Source organism: Oncorhynchus masou, chromosome 25 (assembly GCF_036934945.1).
Source record: "Oncorhynchus masou masou isolate Uvic2021 chromosome 25, UVic_Omas_1.1, whole genome shotgun sequence".
Lineage (NCBI taxonomy): Eukaryota > Metazoa > Chordata > Actinopteri > Salmoniformes > Salmonidae > Oncorhynchus > Oncorhynchus masou.
The window spans coordinates 32,182,745-32,208,070 of record NC_088236.1 but is presented as its reverse complement, the minus strand read 5'-3'; the positions used below and the strand labels follow the sequence as shown (position 1 = coordinate 32,208,070).

Genomic DNA, 25,326 nt, shown 5'->3' with positions numbered 1-25,326 from the left:
GATGGAGGGGCTACGACTAAGCTGACGAGAGGGAGATGGCTAGCTACTACAACCCTCGCTCTATTTAGCTTCTTTCAGTGTCACTTCTCTCTCTTCTCTCTCACACGCACACTGACGGATGCTATTTTGCAAGTTAATAATATTGAAACCATTGGAAAGTGTGCTGCGACTTTGGCTGAGATTTGCTTCCCATGTTTTGCGATCAAGGGAAATTACTTTTTTCCCCCTGTGGCTGGAAAGGGGTAACATGACAGTGTTCTGACACACTCTAATAGGGCTTACATATCTCCTGAACAAAGTGAGCCAGCCTTGACATTACTTTCTTAGTACAGTTGAGTCAGTGACACTACATGTTTTAGTGAAGTGAAATTACAGTATTAGTGCCAAATTCTTTCCCTAACATGTTTTTAGTGAAGCGAAATTACAGTATTAGTGCCAAATTCTTCACCTTGCTTCTCACTTTCCAAATACAAGCCATCTCTTAAAAGTTAGCTTCTAACCCAATTCCACAAGGCTTTTGCCCAGCACAGCAGTTTTGTTTCATGCCATTGGATCTGTTTTACAGTTCAGTGATGTAGCCAATAGCCATGAATATAAAGTACAGAGCAAGAGCAGTTGGCAGGTTGTGTCAAAAGTTTTAGTTAGCTTTGGCTCAGCTTTAATCTGACATGTTTGTGCCCAGGCAAGCCCTCATAGGTCTGTTATGCTACTTCAGAAGAAGGAAAGTTCTCAAATAGCCCACTCTTCCACTCTACCACGCTAGGGGGGAGGGGGGGCAGCTCTCCAGTGTAACCAACCTCTGTCTCAGAGTGCTGCCTCTTGCAGTCCTCCCAGTCTTTGCCCCCCAGGTCTGCCAAGTCATTGATGCGTGGAATTAAAGAAGTGTTCCTATAAGCCCATATTGCGTAACATTTCTATAGCCTATGCAATTGCGCAAGTTTTGATGGTTTTGATGGCCTCTATTAAAAAGAGGATCCCATGAGCTTTCTATAGGCTAGGTCTAGTATATTTATTTCTCAACTTTCCTAATATTAAGAACATTGGTTCACAACCTGAGTAGCCTACTTGGCTGGCATGAAAATGAACCGCGGGAAAAGCGTGCTACATTTTTCCACATTTTGTTACGTTACAGCCGATTCTGAAATGGATTAAATCAATTGAAGCTGAAGTTGGAATTTTACATACGCCTTAGCCAAATACATTTAAACTCAGTTTTTAACAATTCCTGACATTAAATCCTAGTAAAAATTCCCTGTCTTAGGTCAGTTAGAATCACCACTTTATTTTCAGAATGTGAAATGTGAAAATAGTAGAGAATTATTTCTTTCTTTCATCACGTACACAGTGGGTCTAAGGTTTTACATACTCAATTAGCATTTGGAAGCATTGACTTTAAATTGTTTAACTTGGGTCAAACGTTTAAGGGTAGTCTTCCACAAGCTTCCCACAATAAGTTGGGGTAATTTTGGCCCATTCCTCCTGACAGAGCTGGTGTAACTGAGTCAGGTTTGTAGGCCTCCTTGCTTACACACACTTTTTCAGTTCTGCCCACAACTTTTCTATAGGATTGCGTTCAGGGCTTTGTGATGGCCACTCCAATACCTTGACTTTGTTGTCCTTGTCTTATTAGTCTTTGTACTATAAAATGCCACAGGAATTATAAGCAAATATTGTAATTAACTAGTGTAAATTAACTAGTGTAGCCCTCAGCCATATGGCATAGCCAGATCAGGGCTTAATGTAAGGATTACTCAGAATATGCTGTTCTGTTCTTCTGAAATAGGTGAAATGTTCTTCATGTCATAGGTTGTTTCTTTAGACCTGCCTAAAAGGAACAATGGATTTATTGATGGTGTAGGCATTATAGATTTTTTTCGACTTCTTAAATTGTAGATGTTCCAAAGGTCTGCATCAGTGGCTTGTAGGCTAAGGGTGGACGCCCAGCAACGCTAAACTGGTTTATGTTAATTAACGTCAATGACCGTGAGACTGGCAGTTATTTGCATGACAGTTACCGCCTGACAAAATGTCATGACTGTCACAGCCCTAGACTCATTCCACAGGCCATTTCCTGTGGCAGCAGCATGTTACAATCTAGAGGGTTCCACCTACAGCGTGTGGTCAATACAGAACCAAACAGCGTTTACCACCACACCACCACATAATGGTGTAGTGTGTCTGAGGGAGAGGTGAACATGGAGACTAGCTTTCATGTGTGCTTCTCCTGTGCAGCATCAGCTTCCTGACTCTCACACAGACATCTACAGTTTGGCAGATAGAGAGCAGCCAGCCTTCACAGAGAGAGGCCTAATGAGGGCCGCCGTCTCCTGTTGCCACGGCCACATTCACTCTGAGAAAGGCCTTTTTCCTTATCTGTTAGCTACCCAGAGCAGCATCAGCGGTGCTAAGGTGGCTGTGTAAACGGTGTGTTGCTCTGCTCTGATTGTCTCTGTTCTCTTCTCTTCCCGCATGGTGTGGACAGGTGGATGAAGACGTGGCGCTGGACCAAGCCGTGAAGTTCTGCCAGATACAGATGGCCACGTCAGCACAACGACAGGTATGGGGGATGACCTGGTCCACAAACACAGTGTACATACACATCAACACAAAGTAGATTACATTTCATGCATATACCCTACACCTACATGGACCCCATACAAATACAACACTCACAAATGTAAACATTCAATATGTACATACCAGTGGAGACTGCCGAGGGGAGGACGGCTCATAATATTGGCTGGAACGGAGCAAATGGAATGGCATCAAAACACTTGCAAACTATGTGCCTGTCCTCCCCAATTAAGGTGCCACCAACCTCCTGTGGTACATACTCTCAGTGACCAGTTTATTAGGTATACCACCCAGTTCACAAAAATGGTTTGCTCCAACAGACAGTGTGGCCGTGGCTTGCTATATAATGCAGGTAGACAGGCATTGAGGCATTCAGTTACTGTTCGATTGAACGTTAGAATGGACAAAACGAGTGACACGACAGTGTCTAGGGTTTACTGAGAATGGTGTGACGGACACAAAGAATCCAGTCAGTGGCAGTCCTGTGGGTGAAAACAGTTTGATGATGAGAGAGGTTGAAGGAGAATGGCAAGAATCGTGCATGCTAATAGGCGGGCCAAAAACTGCGCGGTACAACAATGGTGTTCAGAACAGCATTTCGAAATACACAACACGTCGGTCCTTGTCACGGATGGGTGATTGCAGCAGACGACCACAACAGGTTCCACTCCTATCAACTAAAAACAAGAAGAAGCGGCTCTAGTGGGCACACAATTACCAACACCGGACAATTTGAGAAGTGGAAAAACATTGCCTGGTTCAACAAATTCCCGGATGCTGTTGCGTCATGCTGATGGCAGAGTCCAGATCTAGTGTAAGCAGCAAGAGTCCATGGACCCATCCTGCCTGGTGTCAATGGTACAGGCTGTAGTTATAATTATTAGAATATAGTAGTTAAAATTATAAGAAGAAAAGTAAGTCCTCTTTCCCACCCTCTCAAACAGACAGATCTGTCTCTGGCCAAGGTAGATGAAGGGTTTGTGGGATTCTCCAGTGTTCATATGGTTGCTAGTGGGCAAAGGGGTCCTGATGACACGGGTGTCTGTAGTGGAATGCTGTGGTGAGTGTTTTCCTGGCACACGTTAGGTCCCTTGATACCAATTGAGCAGCATTTGAACGCCACACATTGTAGAACTCATGCTACAAAGAATGCAGGCTGTTCTGGAGGCAAAGAGGGGTATGACCCGGTACTAGATGGGTGTACCTAATAAACTAGCCACTGAGTGTATATCACATCCCAGGAGTTGAATCGAAGCACTTTGCACAAATAGATCTGCCCCAGATATCATATTCTCATCTGTTCATCTGACTGGAGACGTCTTCCAAAGCCAGGACCTCTCATTTATACATCTGGGCTTTGATTGAAGCTATTCGAGGGATGTGTGGTCACACAATTCAAATTAAACTTCAGGTTCATTGCCTCTTGTCTTTCCCATCCACGAGATGTTAAGATCTAAATGATCTGGCCATTCAGTGGTCTACTCGCGTTCATATTTTTTTATGACCAGTATACACTCACACCTATCTGTTGTTGGGCTATGCCCACACCACTCCAACACACAGGTATTTTTTGTCTGTAAAACTACACTGAACAAAAATATACGCAACATGCAACAATTTTCTAAGATTTTACTGAGTAATTTAAGGAAATCAGTCAATAGAAATGCATGCATTAGGCCCTAATCTATGGATTCCACATGACTGGGCAGGGACACAGCCTACCCACTTGGGTGTTAGCCCCACCAACTGGGGAGCCAGGGGGTGACTTATTGGAGAGAAATGAACATTCAATTCTCTGGCAAGAGCTCTGGTTGACATTCTTGCAGTCAGCATGCCAGTTGCACGCTCCCTCAAAACACGAGACATCCTGTGGCATTTTGTTGTCCCCAGCACAAGGTGCACCTGTGTGATGCTGTTTAATCAGCGTCTTGATATGCCACACCTGTCAATTGGATGGATTATCTTGACAAAGGAGAAATGCTCACTATTAGTGATGTGCAGTTTTGTCACGCAACACACTGCCACAGATGTCTCAAGTTTTGAGGGAGCGTGCAATTGGCATGTTGACTGCAGGAACTTCCACCAGAGCTGTTGCCAAATAATTTAATATTCATTTCTCTACCATAAGCCGCCTAAAATCGTTTAAGAGAATTTGGCAGTACATCCAACCGGCCTCACAATCGCAGACCATGTGTATGGTGTCTTGTGGGCGAGTAGTTTGCTGATGTCAACGTTGTGAACAAAGTTCCTTATGGTGGTGTTATGGTATGTGCAGGCGCAAGCTAAGGACAACGAACACATTTGAGTTTTATCGATGGTGATTTGAATGCACAAAGATACCTGGAATAGATCCTGAAGCCCATTGTCGTGCCATTTATCCTCCGTCATCATCTCATGTTTCAGCGTGATCGTGCACGGCCCCATGTCGCAAGGATCTGTACACAATTCCTGGAAGCTGAAAATGTCCCAGTTCTTCCTGACCTGCATATACGGTGCGTTCGGAAAGTATTCAGACCCCTTGAATTTTTCCACATTTTGTTATGTTACAGCCGTATTATAAAATGTATTTAAAAAAAGGTTTTCCTCATCAATCTACACACAGTACCTCATAAACTGAAATGTAACCTTTACACAAGTATTCAGACCCTTTACTTAGTACTTTGTTGAAGCACCTTTGGCAGAGATTACAGCCTCATGTCTTCTTGAAGATGAAGTTACAAGCTTGGCACACCTGTATTTGGAGAGTTTCTCCCATTTTTCTCTGCAGATCCTCTCAACCTTCGCCCCAATCTAAGGTCCTGAGCGCTCTGGAGCACATGTCATCAAGGATCTCTCTGTACTTTGCTCCATTCATCTTTCCCTTGATCCTGACTAGTCTCCCAGTCCCTGCCGCTGAAAAACATCCCCGCAGCGATGGTGCCAGGTTTCCTCCAGACGTAACGCTTGGCGCTCAGGCCAAAGAGTTCAATCTTGGTTTCATAAGACCAGAAAATCATGTTTCTCATGGTCTGTGCCTTTTGGAGAAAAGTGGGCCTTGATGTACCTTTTACTGAGGAGTGGCTCCATCTGGCCACTCTACCATAAAGGCCTGATTTGGTGGAGTGCTGCAGAGATGGTTGTCCTTCTGGAAGGTTCTCCCATCTCCACGGAAGAACTCTGGAGCTCTGTCAGATTGACTATCGGGTTTTTGGTTACCTCCCTGACCAAGGCCCTTCTCCCCTGATTGCTCAGTTTTACCGGGCGCCAGCTCTTGGAAGAGTCTTGGTGGTTCCAAACTTATGACATTTAAATCAAATCTAATTTTATTTGTCACGTGCACCAAATACAGTAAAATGCTTACAAGCCCTTAACCAACAATTACGTTTCAGAAAATCCCCCAAAAGTATGAGAAAAGAATAACAAATAAGAATAAGTCTCGTCGGTGATCAGGCCTACCACTGTTGTGTCATCGGCAAACCTAATGATGGTGTTGGAGTCGTGCCTGGCCGTGCAGTCATGAGTGAAGAGGGAGTACAGGAGGGGACTGAGCACGCACCCCTGAGGGGCCCCGTGTTGCGGATCAGCGTGGCGGATGTTGTTACCTAACCTTACCACATGGGGGCGGCCCATCAGGAAGTCCAGGATCCAGTTGCAGAGGGAGGTGTTTAGTCCCAGGGTCCTTAGCTTATTGATGAGCTTTGAGGGTACTATGGTGTTGAACACTGAGCTGTAGTCAATCAATAGCATTCTCACAAAGGTGTTCCTTTTGTCCAGGTGGGAAAGGGAAGTTTGGAGTGCAATAGAGTTTGCATCATCTGTGGATCTGTTGGTGTGGTATGCAAATTGGAGTGGGTCTAGGGTTTCTGGGATAATGGTAATCATGTGAGCCATGACCAGCCTTTCAAAGCACTTCCTGGCTACAGAAGTGAGTGCTTACAGGTCAGTAGTCATTTAGGCAGGTTACCTTAGTGTTCTTGGGCACAGGGACTATGGTGGTCTGCTTGAAACATGTTGGTATTACAGACTCAGACAGGAAGAGATTGACAATGTCAGTGAAAACACTTGCCAGTTGGTCATATAAGAATGATGGAGGCCACTGTGTTCTTGGGGACCTTCAATGCTGCAGAGATTTTTTGGTACCCTTCCCCAGATCTGTGCCTCGATACAATCCTGTCTCTGAGCTCTACGGACAATTCCTTTTACCTCATGGCTTGCTCTGACATGCACTGTCAACTGTGGGACCTTATCTAGACAGGTGTGTGCCTTTCCAAATCATGTCCAATCAACTAAATTCACCACAGGTGGACTCAAATCAAATTTATTTGTCACATACACATGGTTAGCAGATGTTAATGCGAGTGTAGCGAAATGCTTGTGCTTCTAGTTCCGACAATGCAGTAATAACCAATGAGTAATCTAACCGAACAATTCCAAAACTACTACCTTATACACACAAGTGTAAAGGGATAAAGAATATGTACATAAAGATATATGAATTAGTGATGGTAGAGAACGGCATAGGCAAGATGCAGTAGATGGTATCGAGTACAGTATATACATATGAGATGAGTAATGTAGGGTATGTAAACATTATATTAAGTAGCATTGTTTAAAGTGGCTAGTGATATATTTTACATCAGTTTCCATCAATTCCCATTATTAAAGTGGCTGGAGTTGTCAATGTTTTGGCAGCAGCCACTCAATGTTAGTGGTGACTGTTTAACAGTCTGATGGCCTTGAGATAGAAGCTGTTTTTCAGTGATGCGTTGTGCAGACCTCACTACCCTCTGGAGAGCCGGTTGTGGGCGGAGCAGTTGCCGTACCAGGCGGTGATACTGCCCGACAGGATGCTCTCGATTGTGATGTTTGTGAGTGCTTTTGGTGACAAGCTGAATTTCTTCAGCCTCCTGAGGTTGAAGAGGCACTGCTGTGCCTTCTTCACGACGCTGTCTGTGTGGGTGGACCAATTCAGTTTGTCCGTGATGTGTACGCCGAGGAACTTAACTTACTACCCTCTCCACTACTGTCCCATCGATGTGGATAGGGGTTACTCCCTCTGCTGTTTTCTGAAGTCCACAATCATCTCCTTTGTTTTGTTGACGTTGAGTGTGAGGTTATTTTCCTGACACCACACTCCGAGGGCCCTCACCTCCTCCCTGTAGGCCTTCTCGTCATTTTTGGTAATCAAGCCGACCACTGTAGTGTCGTCCGCAAACTTGATGATTGAGTTGGAGGCGTGCCTGGCCACACAGTCGTGGGTGAACAGGGAGTACAGGAGAGGGCTCAGAACGCACCCTTGTGGGGCCCCAGTGTTGAGGATCAGCGGGTGGAGATGTTGTTACCTACCCTCACCACCTGGGGGTGGCCCGTCAGGAAATCCAGTTGCACAGGGCGGGGTCGAGACCCAGGGTCTCAAGCTTGATGACGAGTTTGGCGGGTACTATGGTGTTAAATGCTGAGTTGTAGTCGATGAACAGCATTCTCACATAGGTATTCCTCTTGTCCAGATGGGTTAGGGCAGTGTGCAATGTGGTTGAGATTGCATCGTCTGTGGACCTATTTGGGCGTAAGCAAATTGGAGTGGGTCTGGGGTGTCAGGTAGGGTGGAGGTGATATGGTCCTTGACTAGTCTCTAGTCTAGTCTTGAAGCATGTGGGAACAGCAGACTGGGATAAGAGTTGTTCCTACAACTCCCAAGTTGTAGGAACATCCTAAAGTATGATTGATGAAAACAGGATGCACCTAAGCTCAATTTCGAGTCTCATAAGCAAAGGGTCTGATTACTTGTGTAAATAAGGTATTTCTGTTTTTTATTTCAAATATATTAGCAAAAAAATATTAACTCTTTTCGCTTTGCCGTTATGGTGTGTAGATTGATTAGGGGAAAACATTTATTTAACATTTTTTTAGAAAAAGGCTGTAAGGTAACAAAATGTGGAAAATGTCAAGGGGTCTGAATACTTTCCGAATGCACTGTATTCACCAGACATGTCACCCATTTAAGCATCCGTATACAACTGTGTGTTCCAGTTCCCACCAATATCCAGCAACTTCACACAGACATTGAAGAAGAGTGGGATAACATTCCACATGCCACAAACAGTCTGATCAACTCTATGCGAAGGAGATGTGTCACGCTGCATGAGGCAAATGGTGGTCACACCAGATATTGACTGATTTTCTGATTCACGCCCCTACTTTTTATTTAAGGTATCTGTGACCAACAGATGGATATTTGTATTCTCAGTCATGTAAATCCATAGATCAGGGCCTAATGAATTTATTTAAATTGTCTGATTTCCTTATATGAACTGTAACTCAGTAAAATCTTTGAAATTGATGCATGTTGCATTTCATTTTTTTTTTGTATATAAGAAATCTAAGATTATATCCATCTCGGGGCTACAGCTATGCATTTGGTTTGCTAACTTGCTAGCTAAGTGGCTAGATGTCGAAGTTAAAATGGCTGAATAATTTTGCACGTCCAATTTTTCAGTTTTTGAGTTATTAAAAGAGTTTGAAATATCCAATAAATGTCATTCCACTTCATGATTGTGTCCCACTTGTTGTTGATTCTTCACAAAAAAATACAGTTTTATATCTTTATGTTTGAAGCCTGAAATGTGGCAAAAGGACGCAAAGTTCAAGGGGGCCGAATACTTTCGCAAGGCACTGTAACTAGATGGGGAGTTGTGCTAGTTCTGTTTGCCCTTATTATTTGGGTGCTGTGCTGTTTGATTTTGATGCCTGCAGAGCTACATGGGTGAGCAGCGCAGCAGTGAATGACTGCAGAAGAAGTCAACTAGATCAGAGTATTGAGTTTCCTAATGGACTCACTGACATTCTTCTCCCTTTTCGCACATGAGACCGTGTGGCCCATTAACATGCAGTCTCTGTCTGTAGTAAGGTGAGCAGTGTTCTCAGCCACAGGACGAGCCGGGTAGATCCCAGGGCTTTTGAAGTCTTCTCTGTACCTGTGCATTAAGAATATTCCCTTTTGACCTCTTCGTCTTCACACTTTGCAGAAATGTTTAATGGTTTCAACTGTGTATTTCATTGGTATGCACAGCATTGCTTATTTGCACATGAAAGGCAATGCTACATTCTATGGGGAAAGTTTAACACAAGTTTCTTCTGTCGCCAGATGCAGAAACTCTAGACACAACAGTGATTTTCAATTCATTAAAATGCAAGTTATATCCAACGTGAAACTAGAAAAAAAGGCCATTATAATAGCTTTGTGTGAGTGTGATGCTTACCCTAACCTATAATCATCACAGCTGAGCTTTGTGTTCATCTCTCACATTCTTTATAAAATCATCAGTTATTTTGCTGTCTGTGACTGATTTTTGCCCCCCCACAGCCCTGCCTCCGCATCCGGCATCTCTCATCCTGTTGTCATGGTGACTTAAACCACAGTACACTATACTGGAGGGAGAAAACGATGGGTAGGCTACCATAGCTCGCAATTGACAGTTATTTAGCATAATTTATACAGATAAGGATTGTGGTCATGACTCATGGCCTTATTAAGGCTCAGTGTATGCGTGTGCATTACAAGTCATGATGTAGATCAGATTTTGATGCTGGATCCAAGCAGGAGGGTTTCATAAGTGTGCATGAGGTCCGCTGTAATCAGTCTGTCCCATTTATCACACCACATCCAGGTTACCCATGGGTTTCTTCTCACTTCTCCATGTTTAGACCTGATTGACATTATCATTTGTATTCAAGGTCTAGTCACTATTCTAGTGGTTATGATTTGGAAGGGATAATACAGAAGAGCAGAAGATGACTTCTGGGTGATCCTCTGCTCACTGCAACCTACTCCCTGTCACCTGTTCACACCTGAGACGGACGATTCCTACAACTTAGCCTAGCATCCCCCAGGTCAGGGTTTCCCAAACTCAGTCCTGGGGGCCCCTGCTGGGTGCACTTTTTTTCTTATTCCCTAGCACTACACAGCTGATTCAATTAACCAACTCATTATCAAGCTTTGACTATTTGAATCAGCTGTGTCGTGCTAGGGCAAAAAACAAAACGTGCACCCAGGGGGGGGCCCCCCAGGACCGAGTTTGGGAAAACTTGCCCTAGATCACGTGTCAAACCCATTCCACGGAGGGCCGAGTGTCTGCAGGTTTTCGCTCCTCCCTTGTACTTGATTGATTAATTAAGTCATGAATTAGTAAAGAACTCCCCTCACCTGGCTGTCTAAGTCTTAATTCAAAGGAAAACCCAATAGATTTCAATATCTACCAGACACAGATTTTGTACCAGCCAATACACAAACTGATCAACATGTTTCTAAAAAAAAAACAGCAGATATCTTCTGGATTCCTTGACAATTTCTCTCTCGTGATGGTTTTAAACGTTTTGAAATCTCACAGTATCAATTTTTCTGTTGCTTTCTTTTATGCCTTCTAAATTACTGCAGACAGGGTGATCTGAACCATCCGATTGGCCAGCGGTCGACCTATAGTGCACTTGATTTGCTCTCTGGGCACGCAGGGAAGGCAGAGTTTGTACCTTCAGAAACTTGAAATGGTTCAAAATGGCAACAGTTTGCTATCTGGCGCATGATACCTAATGTACCTAATGCCAACAGCTCGAAACGAATAAAAAAATATAGGACACAAGGCATTATCGTTTTTACATAAATGTTTGGCGATCGACTTGGTTGGTGACCACAGGACTAGTAGAAGCGTTGTCTTCTCTTCCCTAGCAGTTGAAACTCAAACATAGAAAAACAACCTAGCTGGTGAACAAAACAGTGTAAATAGCCAAGACACACAAGGACAAAGTCTCACTTTAGTAGACTTCCGTTTCAAGTAAATTAGACCAACTTTTATGCTTGTGCACTTCTAAAATTGTATCTTTCACTTATTTCTTCACCTGAGTATAGACCCCATCCAGGCAGTGTTGCAGCACAAGGGGGGAGGGAAAGGGGGATACAGGGCTATATAGGATTCGTAGTTCTTTGACTGTGCGATTAATTCACCAGCTATAAAACAAAACGTCATACTTTTGAGAACAGCTTCTCCATTTATTTTACTATAAATGTGATCATACTTGACTATTTTTATTCACAAATGCTCTAAGTGTGGAGCCCTGACCAACCGCCAACGTGGCTGGTAAAATATTTTACCCGCCAATGCCAAAATCTCCCCATATTTGGCAGGTGGGGGTGTTCATTTTGTCATTTTTAAAGGTGCTACACAGGATTTATTTTTATTTCTGCATTGTAATTTCATAAATCTATCTGCAGTAATAGTGGAATGATATTTCACAGTATTACTTACCCCCCAGTGTTGTGATTGGCTGTGATATTTGCCTATTGATTTCTCCCGCTGGAGAGTCATCTCTTGTCAAAAAGCATTTGCTTGGTCTTTTCCTGGTTGCTAAAATGCTACGCTGTTCGCTCAATTTTAGTTTGTGAGAAAACAAGCGCTGAATAATATAGGGAATCCTTGTACCATCTACATCTCTGTGAAATATATTTTCAATAACCAATAAATATATTTGAAGCTGATGGACCAAAACCAAAATAAAGCGTCTAGCGCCAGTCTCCGACATGATACGGGGGAAATAGGATAAGATTTGGTTGGAATGCAACCTATTGCTAGGTGAATTGCTAAATATTTCACAGCAATTTAGATGGTTCAATGATTCCCTACACTGAATAGTGTTTTCAAATGCCGCTCCAGCCAGAGAAATCAATTGGCGAATATCACAACCCTGGCGGGTAAGTAATACTGTGGAACACAATCATTCCACTATTTTTATTTCATTGATTTAACTAGGCAAGTCAGTTGAGAACAAATGATTATTTACAATGACGGCCTACCCCGGCCAATGCTGGACCAGTTGTGAGCCAACCTATTGGACTCCCAGTCACGTCCAGATACGATACAGCCTGGATTCAAACCAGGGACTAAAGTGACACCTCTTGCACTGAGATGCAGTGTCTGACACCACTGCGCCACTCGAGAGCCCGAGTTAACTGCAGATATTGACATTTTATGAAATTACAATAAAAATAATAATATATGTATAGCACCTTTAAAGTACAGAAGTTATTGTACACCTAGGCTCTTTGTTGAGTCCGAGTTCACACCTGGGGAGAGGCTGGCATAAGGCTAAGTAACTCTCCTGCAGGGACCTGGGCATTACTTGTGTGGGTGGGAGGATCTGCTAGTCGTGTTTTGAGAGGATTCATCATAATATCTTGCTGTTTGCACTATTTTGTGAGGGGCTATTTTGTGTCCGTCCATTGTTTTCCCTCACCTGTACCTCTGACCATTGTCTCATTGGTACTCTGCTCAGAGTTACGCCTTACTTACCAAAAAGTCCGGTCACACCTCAAACACTTCAGTGCCACCTGCTGCATTCACAGACTAAGTCAAGGAACAATATGGAGCTTCGGCTCTCAAAGAAACAATGAAAGCCTTGAACTTATTTAGAGGCAATTTCATTAAAATGTGATAATAATAAAAAGATGATCAGAACAGGAGATGACCTACACAGAACTGATAAGCTGCTTTCAAACCCCATCTCAGTAATTGCAGAAGGGACCATCCATGGTCTGAATCTGACTTTGCTTACAGCCAGACTGGTCTCAGTCTTCATATGATACACAACGAATGGTGGATACGAACTAGGCTACACGGAGTCTGCTGCAGTGCTCTCAGGTACTTTTTCTCAGAGCAAAGGGTCTTTATTGTGTTCCAATGCTTTTATGTATAATTCCTGATATAAGAAGCTTCACAGCTAGCGGTGGAAACCTGTAGGAGCTGCTGCTGTTGGTCTGTGTTGAGCTGTGCTGTGTGGTGGGTGTATTGCAGTTGGAGTTTGGGGGGTTGGTTGGTTTGTTTGTTGAAGCCTGTGTGAATCCCCCAGGGAGCCTCATTATTAATGACTCAGAGCAGGATTTGACTAGAAATCCCTGAGGTGGGATCCTGAGAAGAAAATACCATTGTGGTGAGCTATGTTATCAGTAGATCAGCTGACTTATCCAGACTAACCTTCTGTTGTTTTGTGGCAACCTTGTAGTTTTACTGAGTTCTGGGCTTTTAGGAAAGTTGAATGCTCATTTACTGCATTTCTAAACAATTTAATATCTATAAAATGCTATTTGGAAAACAGGAAAAAAAGCAATAATTACTGCAGCCATTATCACATTGGTTGCTTCATTCACCACAGTTGATCAACAAACACAGCCTGTTAGCTCTACAATTATCTGCTACACATGAACTCTGAACTGGGATTAAAAACTATTAATAAGTACAGAGGGATCTGTTTGCAGAAAAGGTATTTTATTAACAAAAGGTAAACACAAGTTTGCTTTACAAAACGTTTTGTTGTTGAAGATTTACAGCTAATTTCCTGCAATTCTACACATTTTGCCATGACTTATGCTATGTTAATATAATATCTGAGTGAGAGTGACTAACAAAATCAATGGGGGCCCCCTTGAGGTCAGGGCCTTAAATAAAGGTGAAATAAAATAAATAAAAGGGCCCCTGTCCCCTATCATTGAAGCCACGGCAGTTCAAGGTCGACCGCGTTACTGCATAGTCTTGTTAACACTAGCCTCTCTACGTCCTTGACTTGAGTTCTGGAACGGCTGCTTTGATGTGTCGGCAAGAAGTGACGATAATGAAGAGAATGTGTCCTGAGACTTCAAGACTGAATGAATCAGGATCTATTGTTTTACATAGGACTGCTCCAGCCCTTCCGCTTCAAGCCAGCACACAGTAGCTAGCAGTAAACACACAGTAGCTAGCAGTAAACACACAGTAGCTAGCAGTAAACACACAGTAGCTAGCAGTAAACACACAGTAGCTAGCACACACCTTTGGAGTTTGGGCATCGTTTGCTGCTAACATGAATAGAGCACACAAATCATCACACACATTTTCAAAACATAACAACCTGTCTATACTAAAACGAGTGACATATTAGACAACTGCATCCTGTTAAACATTACGATCTTGCGGCTAGCAAGTAGCAACTAAAGAAAAGAAAAAAGTAGTAACTAATGTTACCTAGCATTGTTCAGCCCATAGAAAGCCAGCCAGCTAATTACCAGCTAGCTTGCTATCAACTCGAAATCATCTAGCTAATCAAATGTATGTGTTAATTTACAACTAGTTATAGGCTGAACATTTCCTTACCCCACTTAAGTTATTCATATTCCTTTTCAGAATGTCCTCTGTTTACATAGTAGGGCAATGATGTGAACTGGGGCGGCAGGTAGCCTAGTGGTTAGACTAGTAACCGAAAGGTTGTAAGATCGAATCCCCGAGCTGATAAGGTAAAAATCTGTCGTTCTTCCCAGAACAAGGCAGTTAACCCACTGTTCCTAGGCCGTCATTGTAAATAAGAATTTGTTCTTAACTGACTTGTCTACGTAAATGAAGGTAAAATAAACTGTATTGAACTGTATGTTCAATTCTGATAAGTTTCCTCTCTTCCCTCTAATTTTTGGCATTGCATGAACATGAAGTACCCTAAACATTAATAGATCATAGTCTGGCCCCAAAATATCAGACTACAGCAAGTATGAACAACAAAACCAAAAGGGATATGAATTATCTTTCATCAAGTCAACCTAAAATCTATGTCTGACCTGGTTGGTCCTTGGATGGGAGACCAGATGCTGCAGGGAAGTGCTGTTGGAGGGTCAGTAGGAGGCACTCTTTCCTCTTGTCAAAAAATATATATCCCAGGGTGGTGATTGGGGACATTTCCCTGTGTAAGGTGTTGTCTTTTGGATGGGATGTTAAATGGCTGTCCTGTCTCTGGTGACTACATATCCCATGGCACTTATCGTAAGAGTTGGGGTGTCTGACCTAAATTCCCAATCTGGCCCTCATACCACCATGGCCACCTAATCATCCCCAGCTTCCAATTGGCTCATTCATCCCCCTGCTGTAAATGAGAATGTTCTCAGTCAACTTACCTGGTAAAATAAGATAGAAAAAAATGGCTGATATCCTGTAAATAGTGAAAGGAAATTTAGATGTCTATGGGACAGTTGACAAACCATAACCTTGTAAAACACTCAGTGGGCTATGAGGTTTTCCAACCTGAGACCCTATGGAGGATGAATGACCCGTCGAATTACAGAAACCCTGTACTTGTTCATATGAATTTAAGACTACAAGGGGGGAACAACTGCAATTGGACAATAGAACAAAGTACAGGCTGAGCTTGCTTTATGCAGTTTCCATTGTCTAGTAGTTTGCACCTGTAATTAGTTATTCACACAGTATACATGAGTATTGACCGTTTTAAAAGGTTCTATGAAAATCTATATAAATCAGAATTAAACAACCGTTTGACTGATCCTACAGCCGCCTTAGACTCAACAACCCTGAAGAAATTATCAGCTGACAAAAAATAATAACGGAAATCACCCAAAGACAAATATTAGACACTGTTAAAAGATTTGCGTGGGAAAAAAGCCCCAGGAATTGGACGGCTTTCCCATAGAATTCTATTTAATAAGTAGTGCCCCTATTTACACAAATGACAGCACACATGTCACTCAGTTCAGTGCTTCCTCGTTCCATGTATCAAACATTTATTTCAGTTATAATAAAACCAGGAACATCTGGAGAGTCCCCTGCTGGAGAGTCCCCTTGCCTCTTCTACATTTGCACATACTCCATAGATGTTTCTATTTTTCTTTTATTTGTGTTTTTGACTGTACGTTTGTTTTTGTGTAACTCTGTATTGTTTTTGTCGCACCACATTGCTTTATATTGGCCAAGTGGCAGTTGTAAATGAGAACTTGTTCTCAACTGGCCAACCTGGTTAAATAAAGGAGAAATAAAAAAATAAAAAATAAACTGATACATATAGTTCAAAAAGTGTATTTTAAAAATGGACCCAAACAAATACAAGAACATGTTTCAGCTTAATACAATATGCTAAGAAACGAGATATAGATTTATCAATAATGGCTGTTGATGCCGAAAAGGCTTGAATGGCCCTTTCTCTTCAAAAATTATGAAGCTTTCAACTTTCCAGCTGAAATAATAAATAAATAAAACATATTATATACATGTCCTAAAGAAGAAATATACACAAATAATACAACTGAAATTGCTTTAAAAAGGGATACGAGACAGGGTTGTCCTCTCTGACCCCTCCTGTTTGCACTGGCTATTTAACCGCTTGCAGAAAGAATTAGAGAGGATCCAAATGTAACGGGTATTGGTAAACATGAATTTTAACTAAACTTATTTGCACATGATCTCCTTATATACCTGACCAATATTGAAAACTCGATGCCCCCCTTGCTAAAAAAAAAAAAAATACATCTGAATAAAAAAAGATATTACATTTACGTGGAATAAAACTAAATAATGGTAATAAGAAAAATAATAGCTCATCTACAGCAATCCTTTAAATGGACCACAAAAATATTAAATACTTTGGATGCTTAATAAGTGACAACAAATATATAAAGATAACTTTATCACATTACTCAACAATATGAAAGCAGATCTAATTAAATAGAACAATCTTCCCATAAATCCTACAGGTACAAATAAAGCTCTTCAGAATGGCTTGGATCGCAAAGTTTTTATATTTGTTCTTGGTATTACCAATTACCCCACCGAAGACATTCTTTAAAAAGTATACTCGTCATAAGACTTAATATTGGCAAATAAAACTCGTAAAATAAAAAGGAAAGTTTTACATCTTCCTAAGTCTGAGGGTGGTTTTAACCTTCCAGACTTGGAATTGTATCAGCTCGCTCAGGCTTTTACTTGCACTAAAGAGAGGAGCAACATGTGCATGCTCATCCCCAGAATTTTTTCACATGTCGATTTTCAAAGGATAAAGCTAAAAACAGCTTAATAGTTAATTAACAACACTATAACAATATGGGAGAAAATGACACATTATTCTACAGGAACCAATATTACTCCCTAAAAGCACAACCCTATGGAACAATCTTTGGATAGCTTTTCAGAATCCACCGATAAATTGGTCCACATGGAAAACTAAAGGCATAGAAACAGTAAATGACTTGGTAATAGGAAATACATTTATTTCAATTACAGAATTAAAAATCAATTTTGGACTGACCAATATACATATTTTCAAGTACATGCAACTTAAACGTTTTATATCACAACTTCGATGTGAAATCTTTTCAACATCAGAGCAATCTTAAGGGAATCATATTTGATTCAGAAAAAGGATATTCATGTAATAGGAAAGATATACAAAACCTTGCAGAGAGCCTATCCAACTGACAATCTCTTCGAAAAAATATAAACTATTGGAACTAAGACAAAAAATAACTTATATTGGCACAAGATGGAGGGAATGTTGGAACATAACTTACAAACTACAGTTATTGAAAATTCACATTTAATCCAGTATAAACTCATGTATATAATTGATTATACAAGAGACAAAATTCACAAATTCTAGAGCACAATGGCAGCCATGTCTTAAGTATAAAACTAGCAATGACTCAATAATCCATGTCTACTGGGAATGTTATAAATTCCAAAAGTTATGGGCGGAGCTAGAAAGTTGGTTGTCAGAAGTATTACAATGTAAATGTACTTTTTAATCCGTCTGCGTATTTCAAGAAATGTAATATGAGGGTGCAGTGAGATACCCGATGGGTTGGATGATACTTTTCTTGTCAATCATCTTGAAAAAAACATGTAGATACCTGGAAATCAACCAATCCGCCATCGTCAAATGCTTTATTATCTAAATGTTGAAAATGCGTGGGCGATGGAGAGACACTGTGGCCATGTGGCAGAGAGTGATGCGGGCACTGGAGATGTGGGTGTGGAGCAGGCAGGTCTGGGCAGTGGTGGTGATGTGGATGCTTGAATGCGTCTGCATGCTGTCGTTTGTATGTATGTGTGTATGTATTGTGTCATAAAGAATTTAATTGCTTTTAATACACCAGATGTAAAAAATAAAATATATATATATATATATATAATTTAAAAAATACACCAGATGTACACTGAGTGCACAAAACATTAGGAACACCCACCTAATATTTCATTGTTGTACCCCCATTTTGCTCTCAGAACAGCCTCAATTCGTTGGGGCATGGACTCGCTCAACAGGGTGCTGGCCCATGTTGACTCCCATGTTTCCCACAGTTGTCAAATTGGCTGGACGTCCTTTGGGTGGTTGACCCATTCTTGATACACATGGGAAACTGTATGTCATAGAAAGTGCAGGTGTTCCTAATGTTTTGTACACTCGTGTAAGTCCTTGAACTGACTATTTTAAAATCGCAGTGATAAGGATAATTTAGTCCGGTCGGCCTTCAACTTGATATGTAGCTATGGCCGTGCTTGGTAGTCACATTGCCATAACTTGGAAATAAGTCATGATACTATTATATACTTCTGTATATCATTATCAGTGCCCTGCCTCTAATTCCTCCTTCCCAGTTATCCAATGTCTCCCTCCTATTCGGGTACTTTTAAAAGAAGAGATGGTATTCAGTCCAATGCTCTCCTCTTTCAGAGGGGAAACTGAACAGAATCTGTATTCATACCATTTGCCATTTGCTGTGTTCTTCCTGGTTGCCATGACAGCAGTTGTTTGTGCAGCTCTTGTGTTTGATTGGTCCTCAAAACATGCCAGAAGATACCGTCCATTTACACTGAGCTGCACTGGGGACAAAACTCAATCATGGTTACTTTAAGACACCTTGGAGCCGGCATGAGATATGGGTTGGAAAACGTACTTCAGTGCAGGGATGGGATATGCCACTGTACTCCAAATGTTACCTTTATCCACACTGATGCCTCGGAGGTACAGTTTGGAGCAAAGTGGCATATCCCATCCCTGCATTGAGGTACGTTTTCAGACCCATATCTCGCACCGGCTCCACTGTGTCTTAAAGCAACCATGATTGTGTTCAGACCCGGTAGGGTCGATGTCTTCTGGCAACACAGAGAAGTAAGACCTCCATAGGACACTGCTCTAGCATTAAAGCCAGCGTAATAGTATCATCTAACTGTGTAAACAGTGAGATGGTATCAGCTATGTTGACTCAACCGATTTCTACGGTGGTTCTGTCTGGGACATTTTTCCCTCCAGGGAAGCAGATATGCAGTTCTCAGTGTTCTATCTACAGTATCTGTACAGAGGAAAGAAGATTCTACTGCAGAGGTCAGGCGCTCCTCCTTATTACCACACTCTGTCTTTATCTTTCTCAGTCTGCCGGTGATGCCCCGACAACACCCAAGTACACTAAGGATAACCGCGACATCTTCTTCCCTGCCTCTCTGCCAACCCCGGTCTTGCTCAGCCACACTGCCTGCCACCCTCTGTCCATCCAGATCCAGGACAGCCAAGCCAAACTCCAGTACGAGCCCCTGGGCAAGGTGCCCAGACCTCCAGCCAGCGGCTCCCACGAGCAGCCCCAGCACAGGAGAGCCCCCCTGCCCATCTACCCTTCTTCAACTATGGCCTTCAACCCCCAAACAGGTCAGTTTCATCCCTCCTCATCTCAGTACATTTCACAATGCACAGCAGTGAAACTGCCTGTTCTGTTTGAAAACAGACTCTAAAGCAGTTTAAAGTATGCTGCTACAAAGAGGACATGGTCATCAAACATTTTAATTACAATTGCGTAGTTCCTCTTTGGAGAATATAGTGTAATGTGAATTGATTTGTAACACCCGCAGTAATTTCGCTGCAAACTGGTTGTGTTCACTGTGCTTTATCTGCAGTTTGATTCCCTGCGTGGTACCTGCTGCTCTAGGGGAGAAGGATAAATGACTGTCAAAGCTGATCTCTCGCTGTAATTATATAGACAGCCAGCAGGGGGCACACTTGTCCACTCAGAGCTGTGTTACGTAACTACTGTACACTATGAACTGGTTGAATGGTTTCTGTTTTAGTAAGTCACTTATGTCTCCCTGGTAATAGTACATCTGTTGACACTTACAGATGGAAGTGTATAAAATAATGATCTGTCTTTAACTTGGAACACTGTTCTCCTGATGATGCATTGTTTCTGTATGACACAACTGTGTCAAGCCTCTTTAGTTTACAATCCTGATTGTTGAGTACATTAAATCTTTAAGGATTCAAGGAGGATATCATCCACACAGACACACGCGCACACACATACATGAAGTTAAGGAGATCAGTGCTCAGCATCGGGCAGCTTGGCACTGCAATCTACCAATGGTTTCCCAGGCAACCTGAATGAAGAGGTTGGGTGGAGAGGGAGTGGGATTATTGTATTTGTTGTCAGTGCTGCTAGCGCTATTATACGTTGCTACATGGGGATGTTATTCTCACAGGCAGGCAGGCTGAGGAATTACCCTCCCTCATATATCCTATCTGCTTCCAGCTTTCATTGCGGGGTCTGTTATGGCAGCCTGGAACAATATTTGAAACCAGTGTTTGTCTGTGTATAGAAATTACATTTATGTTCCAGTAAGCTCATGTTAATGTTGGTCATTACAAACATTGTTGTTATAGTATAGTGCACTGCATATTAAATCAGTCTGAAATGGATTATTCTGCTAACCTCAGAAGTATGAGTGAGAGCCTGTCATCTTGTCTTTCTTCTCTATGCTGGTGTGTTTGGATGATGTATGGATTGTGACCCAGCCATGTCATGTGACGTGATTGTTTCTCCAGATGAACTTGAGGAGCCTGCAGAAGGACTGTCCTACAGACAGCAGGAGTCTCATCTGTGCCAACAGATGAAGCTGGCCACTGTGTCCCCAGGGCAGGAGGCTGCAGGCTGGCCCCATGACGAGCCTGCTTCCTGTAGTACCACACAAACCTGCTTAGGTAAGAACATTTACAACCAGGAAATACCAAGAGGGAAAGTAAGAATTCTAGTAAGTGGAGGACAGGATCCTTGTTAGAAGTTCTCATAATGTTCAGGGAAGTCAGGAACCAATACACACAGTCAGTCAGGAAAGCAAAGGCCAGCTTTTTCAAGCAGAAATGTGCATCCTGTAGAGTTCTGGGACACTGTAAAGTCCATGGAGAACAAGAGCACCTCCTCCCAGCTGCCCACTGCACTGAGGCTAGGTAACACGGTCACCACCGATAAATCCATGATAATCGAAAACTTCAACAAGCATTTCTCAACAGCTGGCCATGCCTTAATCCTGGCTACTTCAACCTCGGCCAACCAAACAAGCTTCAATGCCATACAACACTCCTTCCGTGGCCTCCAGCTGCTCTTAAACGCTAGTAAAACCAAATGCTTGCTTTTCAACCGCTCACTGTCTGCACCCGCACGCCCGAGCAGCATCACCACCCTGGACGGTTCCTACCTAGAATATGTGGACATCTATAAGTACCTAGGTGTCTGGCTAGACTGTAAATTCTCCTTCCAGACTCATATCAAACATCTCCAATCCAAAATCAAATCTAGAGTCGGCTTTCTATTTTGCAACAAAACCTCCTTCACTCACGCCGCCAAACTTACCCTAGTAAAACTGACTATCCTACCTATCCTCAACTTCGGCGATGTCATCTACAAAATAGCTTCAGCTTCCAATACTCAGCAAACTAGATGCAGTTTATCACAGTGCCATCCGTTTTGTTACTAAAGCACCTTATACGACCCACCACTGCGACCTGTATGCTCTAGTCGGCTGGCCCTCGCTACATATTCGTCGCCAGACCCACTGGCTCCAGGTCATCTACAAGTCCATGCTAGGTAAAGCTCCGCCTTATCTCAGTTCACTGGTCACGATGGCATCACCCACGCGTAGCATGCGCTCCAGCAGGTGTATCTCACTGATCATCCCTAAAGCCAACACCTCATTTGGCCGCCTTTCCTTCCGGTTCTCTACTGCCTGTCACTGGAACGCATTGCAAAAATTTCTGAAGTTGGAGACTTTTATTTTCCTCACCAACTTTAAACATCTGCTATCTGAGCAGCTAACCGATCGCTGCAGCTGTACATAGTCCATCTGTAAATAGCCCACCCAATTTACCTACCTCATCCCCATACTGTTTTTATTTATTTACTTTTCTGCTCTTTTGCACACCGGTATCTCTACTTGCACATGATCATCTGATCATTTATCACTCCAGTGTTAATCTGCTAAATTTTAATTATTCGCTCCTATGGCCTATTTATTGCCTACCTCCTCATGCCTTTTGCACACACTGTATATAGACTATTTTATTTCTCTACTGTGTTATTGACTTTATTGTTTACTCCATGTGTAACTCTGTGTTGTTGTCTGTTCACACTGCTATGCTTTATCTTGGCCAGGTCGCAGTTGGAAATGAGAACTTGTTCTCAAGTAGCCTACCTAGTTAAATAAAGGTCAAATACATTTTTTCTATATCTCTAATGTTCAGACCAGCAGCTGTATGGCAGCAGTGAGCAGTCTAAGATATTGGACCCCAGTCGTGTGCGCTCCCGCATCCCCCCCAACATGCCAAAGCTCTTCATCCCCTCCACCGTCAACAAGTTCCCCCCGGAAATTACCGTCACCCCGCCTACACCCACCTTGCTCTCCCCCAAAGGAAGTATCTCCGAGGAAACCAAGCAGAGACTCAAGGTACTTTCCCGCTTCCTCTCTCTTTCCCCTTCTATCTATCAATTCCATCAATTGATCGATCTCTGGCCAATCTTTTCACCCTGTCTGTTAAACTGTCTTTCAGTCAGACTAAACCCCTCCTGTTCTTTGTCCCCTGTTCCTGTCCAGAACGTGATCCTGTCCTCCCAGTCGGCGGCCACAGTGAAGGAGACGCTGAGCCAGCCAGCCCTGGAGGTGCAGGAGACCTCCAGCCAGGAGTCCTCTCTGGAGAGTGAATCAGACGATGAGGATGATGATTACATGGACATCTGAGCTACTGACCAGCTGTGCCCCCCACCCCCTTGTCCCCTTCTCACAGCTACAAGAGTGAACAAATCCAGGCTGCTCATTTGAGCTAGACCTGACTACCGCCAACCCTTCCACCTTGTCTTGAAACAATGGAATGGTACATGTCACTGCAGCTAGTGTCTCTGTGTTGATGCAGTTGATCTATCTTGTATTGAATGGGAAAAGGCTCTAGAAAGTCAAACTGTGGATGACTGGGGATGTTTTTAGTTCAACAACAATTTAGCAAAGTGCCATTTTACACTCATCACACCGGTCTCCATAGCCTTTCACATGGAAATGGGAAAGGGTGTAGAATGATGATCAACACTTACTGTAAGTTAAATGGTCAGAATTTGTGGATTGTTGCTATGCAGACAAATTCTTAGCCTTCAATGCAATTGGCATCCTTGGCTGTGATTTATGCATCTTTCATAAGTAATGGGGTCAAAAATTCTGCCTGCTTTTACTATATTTCAACTGCAGCTACATGCTTGTTGGTGGGATGCAACATCCCACACTGAGGTACTTCAACATGATATGTGCCATGGCAACATACAACTGTTGCCAGCCAACTTTTGTCCATACACATTGATATAAGAACCTAAACTGCAAGAAACCCACATTTGTATGTAACCTGTATTTTCATGGACACTACGATTTACTGAGGACCATCAGCTGCAAACCAGGCTTTTATATGGGCCTCCTAACGCAATGTTGAGGAACCTACTTCTCCAAAGTTAATAATCTGTAGCAGATTGGATATGTTTACACTTCCACGAGTGATGTCTTTGATTTGTCTTTTGTTTGTTCTATTTTTGTACTCCACTGTATTATTTCAAGTCTCGTTTGATTTTGTCCTTTGTTTATGTGTGGATTTGTAGCTTGGAGGAGTCTTTACCAGGAAGAGGTCTTGTCACCAGCATTGCTCAGGATAATAGACATAGAGATGTTTTGGATTAGCCTAAATTAGCTTTTGTACATCACACTTAAAACATATTTTCCAATGAGGCAACTCTTATAGGGTTTGGGTGTTTTTATTTAGCATTGGGGTCAAGTACATCTCCATTGTAGTCAATTTAGGAAACAAATTCAATTTAACTTAATCAGTTGTGCTCCAGTTTATGAACTGAATTCACTGGCATTGTAAGGGAAGGTGTGGATGTTCCTAATTCAGACAAAATGCCTTCCTGATGGATCAGTTTTGGTAAATAGGTTTAAATTCAAAGTAAACTCGGAACGGGGATAGCTAGTCAGTTGTACAGAAGACAATATAATGTTTTTTACAGATTGTTTTCTATAAAAAGGATATGTACTGTATGTTTATTGTCAAAAACAATACTTTTTAAAAAGGAGGATATTATGAATTAATAATTGTAAAGGACACCACCCAAACAAGTCTTGCTTGACTACCTGTAAATGGATGTTTGTATTTTTTGGTGTAAAATACTGTTTTGTATTTCTACTGCTGAGCTTCTTATGGGAATAGAGAATGGCTGAAAGGTGACTTTGGGTTCAAGGCTTTTCTTCTGCTCTTCAACCTTAGCTCAGGCTGGGGAGTTTTTGTTCTCTACATATTGACTTGCCACATTAAAGATGTCACAACAAACATATACTTGATACACTCATACCTGGTCTTTGCTCTTTAACTCTTATTTCAATTACTTACATTTTCTGTTTGTTTTCATATTTAGTTTGAACTTCAACCTCTGGCAGCTGTAATGGTTATGTATTGGTTGCAAAAACTGTATGTATACAGTAGTTTAGACCAATTGGCAAGACAACCTCAATGTCATTTAGTTCTACAGACTACAATTCCAGTGAAGTTTGACCTAAACAAAACAACCTGTGGCAAAGTGTCACTCTTTCCACCAACATGTCCCCTGTGTATCAATCATGTTTTCTATCTCCATAA

At 42.2% G+C, this 25,326-nt stretch overlaps 1 pseudogene; it reads left to right on the top strand.

The window, feature by feature from the left end:
- The window catches only part of LOC135513618 (calcineurin-binding protein cabin-1-like), an 83,272-nt pseudogene extending 58,248 nt beyond the window's left edge, over positions 1–25,024 (top strand).
- Positions 25,025–25,326: the final 302 nt, after the last annotated feature.